The sequence below is a fragment of the Micromesistius poutassou genome (assembly GCF_964030765.1).
Source record: "Micromesistius poutassou genome assembly, chromosome: 3".
Lineage (NCBI taxonomy): Eukaryota > Metazoa > Chordata > Actinopteri > Gadiformes > Gadidae > Micromesistius > Micromesistius poutassou.
In genome coordinates, this window is record NC_140273.1 from 3,732,371 (window position 1) to 3,746,843 (window position 14,473).

Sequence of the window (14,473 nt, forward strand, 5' to 3'; positions counted from 1 at the left end):
TTAATGAACTATTTATTAACATAATCATTAGCATAGGGTTTAGGGTTCACCTGACCCCATGCTGATGTTTTATAATTATAACAAAACCTTTATAAATTAATCCCTTAGTGAAAATTATTACCTCAGTTACTTTGAACACCATTAGTACACCATAACTATTAATAAACTATTAGTTAACTTCTATGTTGGGGATAATGTACAGTGAGCGGGTCATTCTGAATTTCTATCACATTGTACATTGACCCATTTAAATGCTTCCGCTAAAAATGTAAATGTTCAATTATATGGTTGGAAATAGTGTCCATAGCAACCGTTTATTATTCACAGCAGTGGTTATTTCCCTCCATGAACAATCAGAATCAAGTATTTAACAAAGTATATGTATCTGTGTCTCTCTGTATATGTCTCTCTCTATCCCAGGTGACGGTAAAGATGTTACCTGGGCAGGTCACCTTTTACTCATGTCTATAAAGAATGTTTGCTTATGTGTGTGTGTGTGTGTGTGTGTGTGTGTGTGTGTGATTGTGAGTGTGTCCGTGTGCGTGTGTGTGTGCACATGTGTGTGTGTGAGTGTATGCTCACGTGTGTGTGTGTGTGTGTGTGTGTGTGTGTGTGTGCACGCATGTGTGTGTGTGTGTGTGTGTGTGTGTGTGTGTGTGCACGCATGTGTGTGTGTGTGTGTGTGTGTGTGTGTGTGTGTGTGTGTGTGTGTGTGTGTGTGGTCTAATATAAGTCTCTAAGCAGGTTTGCACAACCTCTGTGTTGCTGCATGGCGTATAAAGGCTCTCTTCGGATGTGACAGCTTTCATGACATCATCACCTCGTCCATTCGGCAGACAGAAGCCCCCCCCCCCGCCCCTCATCCCTTCGCCCCCATTGGCTCACATGTCCCTTTGAAACGCTCGTGATCCTCAGGGTTGAACCCAGAACGTTTAGATGCAGGTTGGGGGGGAAGTTACAAAGTAAAGGAGAAAAATGTTCAACCCTAGCCAACGGAGGCAGTGATGAAAACACCAGCGTGGGCGGAATGAAGGCAAATTGGCTGACATTTGTTCACAGCTTCGCTTTGATCCCAGCCGTCCAGCGAGGTCCATGGCCAGCTCCGGCCCGGTGTTTGTCCAACCCGCTGTTGGTGCGGCTCTAGAGACGGTGTGTTTGCACACCCAGACGGCTGTAACGATGATGGTGGAGACCGCCTTTGTGATGTAAATAACATATGGACTCTGACAGTATAATGTGACGTGAGCCCACTGGCTTCTGCAACAACACTCACTGGCTCAAAACACACACACACACACACATACACACAAATACATACGTGTGTATGCGTATGCATGCACGTAAGCACGCGCTCGCACACACACACACACACACACACACACACACACACACACACACACACACACACACACATATTCTTATGCGGTAGAGCGCTGATGGACGATTGGTGGTGAGATGGAGATGAGTCGTTCCCTGGGCTGAGGCGGGGGTCAAGAGGTCATGACCTCGGCAGATTGGGCCGCCAGAATCAATGGGAGCTCTCTCTCTCTCTCTCTATCTCTCCATCACTCGCCCTCGACCGCCCAAGAGCTCGCAGCCGAGAGGAGCCGGTGATCAGGGCTCTGTGTTGGGGGTAAGTTAGAGGTAACCTCTCCGTGTCCGGGAGGAAGAGCCAAGACAACGGGTTCCTCAAAGCTGGACACCTGGTTCTAATTGGGACGGGCCTCTTTTTGGACCGGAGAATCTGCAGCTTTGATTCGTTGTCACCTATTCCACGTCTGTTCTTTTTAAATTTAATTTACACACACGCGAACACACACACACACACACACACACACACACACACACACACACACACAAAAAAAAAACAGCCCTCCCCACACACACGCACACACATAGTTTGTCAAAAGCATATAATTGCATATTTTGTCACGGCTAAATATGTTTCAATACATTTGTGAACGTATTATTACAAATAATAACAATGAGTGTATTTGTATTGCCATGCTAGCTTTGCGACAGAAACAAATAGTTCCTTTATCATCTCAATAATCATTTTTCCATTATTGCCTTGACCCATCCATGAACCTGAAAGCAGCCTGAAAGCTTTGAGCTCCGGGATAAGGGAGTACACGATGGAGATGTTGTGGAAACGTTAATGTTGCCCAGTCTCGGAACACAGAGTTTAACACAGAATATGACGATGATCGTCACCGGAGCCAAGCCCTCCCCCTGGAATGCTGTTGTGTAATGAACCGGGGGGTGTAATTAATCACCATCCACTGTTCCCATAACATGCTTATTCACGGTAGATTCCGTCCCGTTGGCGACCACGGTTTGAATCAAGTCATAATAAATCGTAAATCAAAATATATTGTTCAGGAATGCTGTACAGACGATTCAATTGATCAAATCAGTTTGACCAAACGGATGAAAACGTTATTTGTTTTAAAATAATTCTAATGTATCTGGCATCCATCCGCCATTATTATTAGCTACTTCACCAATTACTGTTTGCATCAGCTGTGACTGTAAATGTTGGTCTCTTTTAGTTGATGGTGCCCATGTGAATACACAGCAGATCAGTTTCTCCTCCTCCTCCTCTCGCTCTTCCACTCCATACTCCTTATTTCTCTCCTCCTGTCAGCATCTCTCTCTCTCTTTTTCTCTCGCTCTCTCTCTCTCTCTCTCTCTCTCTCTCTCTCTCTCTCTCTCTCTCTCTCTCTCTCTCACTCTGCATCTCTCTGGACCAGGGGGAAAACGTTTGGGGAATAGGCTCAGTGAAAGTCTTTTCAATATGGTTCCCATATGAAGAGTTGGACATTCTCACAGTCGGTGACGAGACAAATCACATAGCGAACCTCCACTCAGCAACAGTGACACCGGTTAGTTTAAAGGTTTCCTCAATGAAGTGTGCGGGCGTACGTGTTTGTGTGTCTTTGTGTGTGTGCGAGTCTGTGTCACGCAAACTCATACCTTGTATGGGACCACCTGAAGAGGCTAACAGTACATGTTTTTTAGATTCATCCATAATTTCATTGTACATTTTTAACCCAAACAAAGGAACCCATCTAGTATTCTGTAAAGGCACATAAAGAGTCAAACAATCGAGAAAGATCTCGCAAACCAAGTGAACCAGTTGGAACTGGAACAGTCTGGTTTGTGTTAACCAGAGACTTATGTAGTGAGCAGGTACATTGACATAAGCAGTAATCAGTGTCCTGCATCAAACAGTACACATCATTTACATTGTTGCGTGAAACTCTCTGGGTCAACGGCACACAAGATCACAACACAACAGAACACTGACCACTTGCATCTGACTCATTCAGTATCAAAGCCTGTCTCCTCAGTATCAATCAAGCCTTGGGAGCAAGAAGTCAGTCAGTGTCCATCAGGTGAGTTATGGATGTTGATTCTTGAGGCCTTTGCTGTGCTAGTGGTGAGTGGGGTTCAGTAAATCAACGACAGAGAGACGGACCGCACTGACACACAAGCCCACAAGCACACGATACACACGCTCAAACTGAACCACGTTATAAAACACACACATGTATTAACACATGCTAATAGCTTGAAATCATCCAAAAAAAAAAAAAAAGACCAAAAGAGAACATAGAAAAGCATCACTTGGCTTATAAACATGTGCCCACGGAGGTGAAATGCACATTCCAATTCCTCCTCCACCTTCATGACCTCTGTGGGCATCAAACAGCCATCATGAGGGATGGGGACGAGCTGGCTGGGGAATGGCGTCTCGTCTTGAGGTGTTTGAAGTGGACACACACACACACACACACACACACACACACACACACTGCTGACCCTCGGTGGCCAGACCCTGGGTCCTAGCGTCCCACTAAATGGAACAGCAGATGTTTTTTTAGCTGGCTTCAATAGAAACCAACAAAGAATAAAAAAAACAGGAAAAGAAAGGCTTCTAAGGCCAGGGAAATAAAAAGTGTTTTAACGAGCACCTAGGTGTATCTGTGTGTGTGTGTGTGTGTGTGTGTGTGTGTGTGTGTGTGTGTGTGTGTGTGTGCGTGTGTTTTTGTGTGTGCTCTCGTTAGTGAGCTTCTGATTATGTGCCAATGTGTGTGTGTGTGTGTGTGTGTTTGTGTGTGTACACATCTTGCACGTCCAGCTGTTGGCTGAATGTTTGCCTTCATGCATGTGTGTTAAAGTGTGTGTGTGTGTGTGTGTGTGTCTGTGTGTTTGTGTATGTCTGTCTGTGTGTGTGTGTGCATGTATTAATGTATGTGTGTGTGTGTGTGTCTGTCTGTCTGTCTGTCTGTCTGTCTGTGTGCGTGTATTAATGTGTGTGTGTGTGTGTGTGTGTGTGTGTGTGTGTTTGTGTGTTTGCATTTATGTTCAGGTCTTTGTCCATTTGGCCAAGGAGCATTGTGATTGATTTGTAAAATATAAAACATCAGTGAGTTATAAGTTTAAGAGTTTTTAAGCTGGTAAATGTGGGACCTTGTCATCATAAATGTGGGTCTAAGTGACAGCCTGTCGTCTGAGAAACAGTGAAGGTTAGCCGTACCACGGACGTTAACTCAACAAGAACTCAAACTGAAGGCTAAAAGTGATGCAGATGAGAGTCATCAAATGCACTTTCCCCGATATTTCATATCAAAATGGACACTGGGACAATCCCCTCGTTGCTATTTCACTTGTTGCCTTCTAAAAACAGAACGTCAGAAGCAGTTATATTTCCACTCAGATCGGTGCATGTGTTCCTCGGGGCCAGCCCTCCAGAGTGCAGCGCTATGCCCGGCCCGATCCAATACGGCCTGAAATAGAGACCGCCGCTGACCTTCTGGCTCCGGCGGTTGGTCGGTTGGTTCCCATTGCCTTGGCAACACTCATGGAACATCCTGGCTCCGTGACCCTGGGATAGGTTAAGCTGAACCCCCCCCCCTCCAGAAAAATACATGACCAAGAATAACATGCAAATAAAAAATGATACCTGCAAAAAACGTGAGAGAGTTCTCCCTCGGTGTGGACCTGCCTAACTAAGGAGGAATAAGAATGGGTTAACGGTGTGAGACCTCTGAGACTACTATGTGTACATTAACATGATGTGTGTCTCGCTGGTATGATATCCGTATCACCCCAGGGCGATGCTTCCATCACGTCTTTGCTCCATTATCTTTACACTGGATATAATATATAACGTATACACAGTACTTATATACAGTACGGCCCGTTTTTTCCCAGGAATCTCAGTAGTAGATAAAGCTGATTTACTCGTTCACACAGATCCTAAATCAGCATCCGGGGAGAGGGAGGATCCAGACCGACTAATCCCCCGCCAAACGGCCGCGCTGGGGGCTGTACTCCGGGTGGAAGGGGGTGGAGGAACACACCTGGTTCCTTGTTGTTGTTGTTGTCCTCCTCTTCGACGGAGTCAACACCACCTACATATGTGGCGTCGCGGGATTGGCCATCTGTTGACAGCTCTGGTCACCGCGACAGGGAGGCGGGGCTTAGAGAGAGAGAGAGAGAGGAGGGAGGGAGGGCGGTGATGGTGTTGAGTTGCTGTGGAATGGCAATAGTGTTACTAGTGTGTGTGCTTGTGTGTGTGTATGTGTGTGGTGATGTGTTTGTGTATGTTTGTGTTTGTGGGTGTGTGTTTTTGCTGTGTGTGTGTGTGTGTGTGTGTGTGTGTGTGTGTGTGTGTGCACCTCCTTTGTCCCACCCTGCGGCTGCATGTCTCCGTGCACAGCCTCACAGAGCTGAGAGAACACAGCTATACCCCCCGCTGAGCAGATGACAGAGAGGGAGAGAGATGGGGAGATGGAGAGATACAGAGAGCTGATACACAGAGGAAGGGACGCTCATCAATAAACAACAAGGAAAGAGAGACAGGAAGAAAGATGGAGAAACACAGAGAGCTGATATACGGAGCTGACTCAGGGAGAGTGAAAGAAAGAAGGATAAAAAGAAAGACAGATAGAAAGATGGAGAAACACAGAGAGCTGATATACAGAGCCGACTTAGGGAGAGGGAAAGAAAGAACGATAGAAAAAAAGAAGGAAAGAGAGACAGAAAGAACGATAGAGAGATACAGAGAGCTGCTGCAGATAAAGAGACTGTATATAGAGAGAAAGAAAGAAAGAAACTCAGAAAGAAATACACACATACATTACAGACCTTTTGGATATTCTCTCCCATAAAATGTCCTATCGTCTCTTGTGCGGTGCTCATTTAGACCTGTTCACCATCTTAATCCTTATTGAGAATACACAATTACCCCTGACTCCTTACCATAACTCTGATAGGTCACCTGGGTCAGCCCCCTGACAGACCGTGTGTGTGTGTGTGTGTGTGTGTGTGTGTGTGTGTGTGTGTGTGTGTGTGTGTGTGTGTGTGTGTGTGTGTGTGTGTGTGTGTGTGTGTGTTTTGTGGATGCTTTGAAACAAGACGATCCGGGAGGGTTAGTGTTCACCTGTGGACCAGAACACTTATCCCCACTCAGACGCCCCACCGGGAGGTGCAGTCTGCGTCTGAAGAAGGAAAACACATCAGGGGTGACTTAACATCTGCTTGTCATGTTAGCCCGGCGTTGTTGACATGTCGGCTGTGTGATGACATGGGCTCCTCAGTTAAAACAAAAACATGTATATGTATTTTAATGTTTTTTGGTAGATTGCTGTTTGTGTGTCAAACTTGGTTATAAAGGTGTTGAAGTGTGAATGTCTGTGTGTCTGTGTTCATGGTCATGTGTGTGTGTGTGTGTGTGTTTGTATGAGGGTGAGTGTGTTAGTGTGTGAGGGAGAGTTTGTTTGTGTGTGTGCATGTGTATAAGGGAGACCTACATGTACGTATGAGGGAGAGTGTCTTTGTGTGTGTGTGTGTGAGGTAAAGTTAGTTTATGTGTGTTTGCTTATGTGTGTGTGTGTGTGTGTGTGTGTGTGTGTGTGTATGAGGGATGTGTGTGTGTTTGTCTGTGTATGCATGTGTATGAGAGAGTGTTTTTACGTGTGTGTGTGTGTGTGTGTGTGTGTGTGTGTGTACGTGTGTGTGTGTGTGTGTGCACTACCTGCCGGCTGTGTGTTCACACGCCCAGTAACAAGGGGGAGAATCTGGTAGACATTATCAGCAGTCGGCCCGGCTCAGCCATCAGGAGACACTTAAGCGCGCGAGACAATTGCAGCAGGGTTCACCGGGTTACCACGCCAACCGCGCAGGGGCAGACAAAGGGAGAGCGCGGCGGAGGTAAGACTAGTAGCCGGCAACACTCGTAAGAACCACTTAGAGAGATGCCCGCTGAATGGGAAATCGCTGGGTGGATTACACGCTCTGGCTGAGAGGGTGTTTGCGTAGCAGGCGTCAAACTATTCAAACTGTTGAAATTGTTTTCGTTTTCTGCTGCCTGTCGATCCCGGGGCTGATGGGGGTTTGTTTTGTTTCTGACGTGACCGGACAATGAACGACTGTGGATCCCGTGCCGTGTTGACTCTGCCAACACGCCAAGTGACAGTCGTACGTCCTCCGTACACAGACGGATGTTAGATGGGCTCCAGGGTTAAGGAGGTTTGGGTTGTCTGTTTTTGGTGTGAAGAGTACAGCGTTAGTAATGTGTTTGTATTGTATAAGTAATGGCTAATTCTCACTGTATTATCACCAAACGGCTACAATGCTATTCTTTAACATATTAATGATGAATAAAAGTCAGACAATTAGTTTTACTGCTCTCCTGTAGCTTACACAGTAAAAGCAAAGTTGAGACATTATCTAGCAAACCTATAGAGACATTCTAACTAAAGGCCTAATGTACTGTACTTGACTTTATAGAAAGACTTAATTTAAAATGACATATTCGTATCCATCTTTCTGTATTCACCCAGTCATCCACTAGACTCAATGCTAGGGGAATCACAGGGCTTGTTAAACGATACCCAAACACATCCCTGTGACGTGGGTACGCATTGGAATTTCTAACAATCTCTTCAATCTGTCTTTGTGAACGGTGCTTACTGTAGTGAAAACACGATTAGAATGTAATGTCGAGGCGGGTCTGTGAATCCGACCCGAACCGCACCACAGTGGGGGTCTTAATAGCATTATAATGGTCCATAAATCAATTGGGGCTTAAATCTCTCTCTGACTGTTCATCATAGTCAAGTACAGACTGTAACCGTGCCAGACATGATAAATGTACCTCAAGATTCAACTGGCGGTGGGTCAACTATCATCTATCTATGCTATTTAGCATCTTTACATCTGTTTCATTTTACCAGTATTCTGATAGCGATAAGCATTGGCAGTGGCTGATTTAGCAAATTGGGGGCCCAAGGCGAAGATATGTAAAAAAAACATTTGCACAAAGCTAGCCGATCCACTTTTCCATGTTGATAAGAGCATTAAAATGAGAAAAAATAATGGGACAAAAAGAAATCAAGGGACATTTAGAATAAATTGAATATGATAAAATACTTTTACAAACATCTTTATTAGCACATCAGAAATTTTTCAAGGATTTAATGGCTGTGGCAGTAATTGGGTTAGAGCAGTTTGATTGACAGCTACAGGAACCAACCGGGTCTATCCTCCTGGCGCACTCCTGTTTGCCACAGGTGTCGCTCACTAATAACGGGTCTGCTACTACTACTACTACTACTACTACTACTACTACTACTACTACTACTACTACTACTACTACGGCTTACCGGGGCATGGGCAGAGTGGAGAAATATTTATTATCCCTGCTGAGGCAATTCATTTTACCACAAACAGTTAAGAAAACATGAATAAAAATGATGGGGTCCAAAAACATACGGCTAAAAGGAACATAACCGTTCATACTTGACAGGCGCTAGGACCCTGAGGACCACGGCTTCCCCAGGGTCCTAGCGCCTGTCATGTTGTCTGCCTTCCCATTGGCTCCCCAACTCCCCTTATCACTCACTGACCCGGGCACTCCACCACCAGAACCACCACATATCATCTCCATGATGCTAGACTCGGGCTCTATGATGCGAGGCTATCCTCTGAACCCTGAGGTCAAGAGACTTAATTCATCTTATCACTAACACGGCCCCACTACCCAAACACATATACTGATCCCATAGTTCCCGTAGTGTGACTTCATTACAAACATCACTTTAACTGTTATTGTAAAGAGTTTGAAGACAATGAGACATGAAGATAGTGATCCATGTTGCCATGTAGGGCATCTCCCTGAGTGTGTGTGGTGATGGCTGGCTTAACCTGTGCACATTGATTACTCTATGCTCAATGCAAACAGGTGTGCAGCCTCAGCCAGCCCCAGAGTCCAATTAGTCTGACTTGGGCCAGGTGAGGCTGCTCAACCATCAAGTCATTGACCACACCCACTCCACAAACCCCCAACACCAAATTGAGGCTGGGGAGAACCCCCAACCGATGTTTACTTCCCCCCCAATAACAACCACTAACCCACACTTGAAATACATAAGCTGGGCTCTGATCAGGGTTACCATACCCAACGAAAACAAGGGATTATTTGCTTCTAAAATAAAAAAATTAAAAGCCCCACTGTCCCCACACCAGCCCAGTGTGACCTCTAAGCGACCTCCCCCCTCCATCCTGGAGACCAGAGGCCTGGGCTGCTGCCTTGACTGGCCATGTGTTGCAGGGCTGTCTGGATGGGCTAATTACAGCGGGGCAAATTATGTAAATTAGTCTTCGGGTCAGTGATAATAGGATCACACTAGGAAAAAAACATTAGCTACATTACATTTATATCCAAAAGAAAAAAAAAGGATCTGGAAAAAGAGTTAACATTATTAAAACACACACATCCCTGAATACAACCAGATCAATCAGAGTTTAAGATAAAACCCTACCGTTTGGATACAATTTCTGAGTCAGCTAAGTCAGACAGAGAGCTAAAGGCCAACAGATACTTTATCTAGTCTTTTGATACCATCTTTAACTTACAATCTCCACATTTCGAAACAAAGAACTGATGCATGACAAACCTACATCTGCTCATAAATAAGTTGATTGATAAGATACTAAAGTAAATGTATCCTCTATGCTGCTCTAGCACAAAATATGGGTATCCACAATGCCCATAATGACAGATGAGGAACTAGCTAGCTTCTACAGACACACTCTGGGCTACAGCATTCAGAAACTTCACTACTTAGGACTTCGTCGGAATCAGCAGCTATGCTTATTAGTGAGGCCAAGTTAGGTGCAGCGAATTTGATTCTCTCTTGTGGAAGTATAGAAGTGCAACTTCTTCACTCCCTCTGTCTGACCTGCAGAAATATAAATATATACAAGAAGGTTAATGAAAGTGAAGTAAAATACCTACAGCTGGTTACACTCATTCACACTCCTAGGTCACAATCCTAAGCATAGTACATATGAGGACTTTTATTTTCCCAAACAGGAGGCTTGATCCTTTTACTATTTCCAGCTGTTAAAAGTAGACTGAAAAAGGTTCTTCATCAGGATATTATCTGAGACTCCCTTGTGCAGGTAGAACATGCAATCTGGTGCATGCCTTTGCAGAAGGTTAAGCATATTTGGCTTGATAAGGACCTGGTAATGGCTCTATAGGCTAGACACCGACCTGTGAAACAGATGAAGTTAAGATGTTCTTCACAAGAGTGTTGCCTCCATGCGGAAGGTTCCACACTGGACACACTCCCACAGGGGCTGGAATAGTGTGAGCCTTCATCCCATTGGGTGAAGTCCATCGGGTCACCGGACATCCAAAACCAGGAGCTTCTTGAAAGGGACCTACCAACATTGAATGAAATTAAGTGGTTAGCTGGTTTGAAGGAAGAATAATGTGGGCAAATATTTAGCTTTTGTTATTTTCATGGTATTTCACAAGACATAGCGATGGACGATGACCAGATGATCATAAGGACTTGTTTCCCTGATAGACACTAAGGGCTGGCCAGTACCTGTGCAGGCCCACCCAGAGGTGGCTGGTTAGTGGGAAGGAGGCACGAGCCACAAGCTCATCAATCATCTCATGCTCTTCTGGGTCCCTGAGGCTCAGCAGATCCCCGTGAAAGTCTCTGCAGTAGAGCGTCTGACCAGCACAGCCGCCTCCCCACCAGAGTGATGTTCCTCCCCATCTCCTGAATGCTGACAGAGGATGGAGCAGGCCCTAACTCTGGGGAACCAAAAGACAGTGTGGTTGAGAGGGATTTCTACTCTCAGCCCTGTCAGTATCCCTTTATGTATCTTTGAGCAGACACCTAATCCCTACCCACTATTAAGACATTTAGCAGACACTTTTACATTTACAAAAGTGTTATTTTGTATCAGTTTTTTTTTCTGTCTGATCGCAATATAATGATTCTTTCTTTTGAAAAATATCCTTATTGTAAGTCGCTTTGGATAAAAGCGTCTGCCAAATGCCCTAAATGTAAATGTAAAGTTATTTGTGACACTAACTCAACAATCGGTGTGGGGTGTGTTTAAATGCATAAACAACACCTTCAGACCCTTTACTTTCTCACAGAAATCTCAGCCCACTTGAACTCAAATGTTGTGAAGGGCTTTGAGTTGTCTTGGACCATACAGAGGACCACTTACTTTTATACTTCACTCTGAAAAATCACAAATACAGAACTGTTAACAGTCTGTTATACACAAGTATTGCTGCAAAAAGGCCATGGCCAGTGGGAAACAGTGGAAAGAAGAAGTCAGCAACGCTGCTTATGCTCCCTTTGTGTTTATTCTGTAAACACATAGCAAAAACATCAATGGAAATAATAATAATTCCATTATTTTTATTTTATTATTATAATAATAACTGAATATTTATAATATATTTACATTTTATTCTTTTATTGTATATTTGTCTATTTCAAGAATAAAATCCCACGTACCACCTGCAGTACCCTCGTGTACCAACAGTGGTACACACTAGAGGTACGCGTACCACCTGCAGTACCCTCGTGTACCACCAGTGGTACGCGCACCACCTGCTGTACCCTCATGTACCACCATTGATACGCGTACCACCTGCTGTACCCTCGTGTACCACTGGTGGTACACTTACTACCTGCAGTACCCTTGTGTTCCGTCTTTCAGGTTGAAAACACAGATTGCAGATTGTGCTTTGGTGGATGCTTTTACTCAAAGCGACTTACAATACTGTTGGTGCCTACATTTGTATAATAGGTAGTGGGAGACAAACCCCTAACCCTGGCAGTGTTAATGCCATGCTCAACTAGTTGAGCTATAAGGAACAGCAGCATTTGACGTTTGACCAATGATGTTTTACCGACAGTAGTACTAGTACACCCATCCACCGATGATCATGTAATGATGGTCGGGGTTCCTACCTCCGTACACTTTGACCTCACACAACTGCAGGTAGCTTGCTTCATCAGAGGACTTGTAGAAGTTGATAAACCTTCCTTCCATTCCCCAACACTTGACAGTTTGAGTCAAGCAGTCTGGGTCATCGTTGATGATGGCACACCTGAGGAAAAGAGACAGAGAGCACTTAAAAGCAGGTTGAGGTCATTAGGGATCAAACCAGGAATATTTTGGCTGGGAGTCAAACAGTATTAAGTGATAGTAGGGTAGGTGACACCAGGGATTCACCTTGGATTGTCGTTGCCGTTGTTCGCCAGTGAATTCCCGATGACTACTTCAACACCGTTGAGCCTCTCCCTAGGGCCATTCCTATTAGTGACCTGGATCTCTGACACTCGGTACACACCAGGCAGCTCCAGCCTCCACCATGCTTTGGCCTGATAGCCGGTAGAGCTGCAGCTTTTGTGGTGAAATTTAGGGTCGGTATTCCCATCGATGGCGTGTTCAGCCTTCCCCTGGTACGTGAAGAGTGAGGACTGAACAGCTGTGCCGCTCAACGCCACGTTAACGCGGGATGCAGCTAAATGGAGAGTGAAACCACAGAAGAGTTTATGAAATTGCATTCCAGTGTTCAAAACCCATTGAAATACTTTGTTTGGATAACTTAAGTCATCAGCCTCTAAATTGGGCGCATAGAAATACTTGAAAATTCAGGAGACTTCCACAGGAGGACCACAACCCCTGGTGATGAGAAAATACTATTTATTTAATAAAATAAATATTTAAACTATTATCAGCTAATCTTTATGAGCATACATCCTACAACTATTGTATCTATGAAATATTCTAACTATTTGTGGCAGGAATCTCACACACAGCCACGATCACAAACACATAGGAGGAGGTCAACTGTCAAAAGTTATAGCGGGTACATTTGTATTAATTCGATATAATGAACTGATAATGATAAATGCTGTAGTGCTGTGTAGAATACCTACCAATGAGACTGCAGATGAGATGACTGGATCCCATTGTTCTGGAGATACAACATGCCCAGTCAATAGAAAACAAATAGATCATCTGAGATGTAGCTATAAGTAATTGACATATTACATTCATCTAAGTTGTCTAAAAGTAAGAAGTCTACCATTACAGAGCAATACAAAAAAATCCTAAAATAGTTTTGTCTCTCTGACTTGAAGATGGTACTCACCAGCAGAGTTGGTAGGTCCTTCTGCTGTGAATGAATCATCTGCATCGAGGACCAGCACTTGATTAACTTGGATTTGCATGAAGTAATCCAAAGGCTCATGTCTGCAAATACTAAGGAAAGGAAACGTGAGAGACATAAGGTGAATTTAACAAAAACATTGCGCTTTTTTATTACAACAAACTTGACTTGGTTTGAGGAACAGGTAAAAACTGGTAAGCAAGGCTTGATGAGTGTTATAATTGAATGTAGAAACATATCATATCTTTACCCATGTCTAACCTAATGCATACACTTAAACTATGTTGACATGTATAAATATATGCCCTCCATTGTAACCATAAGTATTGTGTATTCAGCGGCAGCCAATGGGATGTCCCTGAATGAGCATGTGACCTAGAGGCAAGTTCAAGTAAAAATGTGTTTAATAAACAACGTTGAGTTCCAGTCAAACAGCACTGATGCCCCACTGTGTGTTGTTTCCACCATATATTATTTTGGGCCTAGCACCGGGTATGCACGCAAGGACCATGGCGCCAACCACCTCTGCTAACAAACAATCTAACCAGCTCAAATAAGCAATTAATCCAACGTAATTTAGAAAGCCGAAGTATGAGCAGTTCACTTTGATGTGAGCTACTCTTAAAGCTGTCTTAAAAGCAAAAACAAGACAGGCAAATGCCAATTTACAGATATCTCTGTTCATCTCTTTGATGGCACCACACGTTGTCTAGGGTCATTGTTTGCCACTGCTGGCTTTATTATCATGGGGTAATGCTTGGCGCACGCACCATCCACCTAGAGCTGTCCCACACAGCGGACACAAGTCTCAACTGAATTAAGCATTTACTCATCTCTAAGAAGTTCTAAACCGCTGATTTTGTATACAGTTGTATTTAGTTTCTAATTGTATCTTTATCTCGAGAAAAATGACAGAGGTCCGGACCTCGGTGACCTCATAGCTGGCTACGGGCATGCTCG

General features: G+C 44.3%; 1 pseudogene across 1 annotated transcript; it reads right to left on the reverse strand.

Moving 5' to 3' along the window:
• Positions 1 to 10,182: 10,182 nt before the first annotated feature.
• Positions 10,183 to 13,314, reverse strand: LOC311340492 (lymphocyte antigen 75-like; annotated as a pseudogene). Its single transcript has 6 exons — positions 13,281 to 13,314; positions 12,571 to 12,862; positions 12,306 to 12,445; positions 10,911 to 11,119; positions 10,571 to 10,740; positions 10,183 to 10,253 (listed from the first exon to the last, which is right to left on the reverse strand). The product of its transcript is annotated as a lymphocyte antigen 75-like (transcript).
• Between the last annotated feature and the right edge of the window lie 1,159 nt (positions 13,315 to 14,473).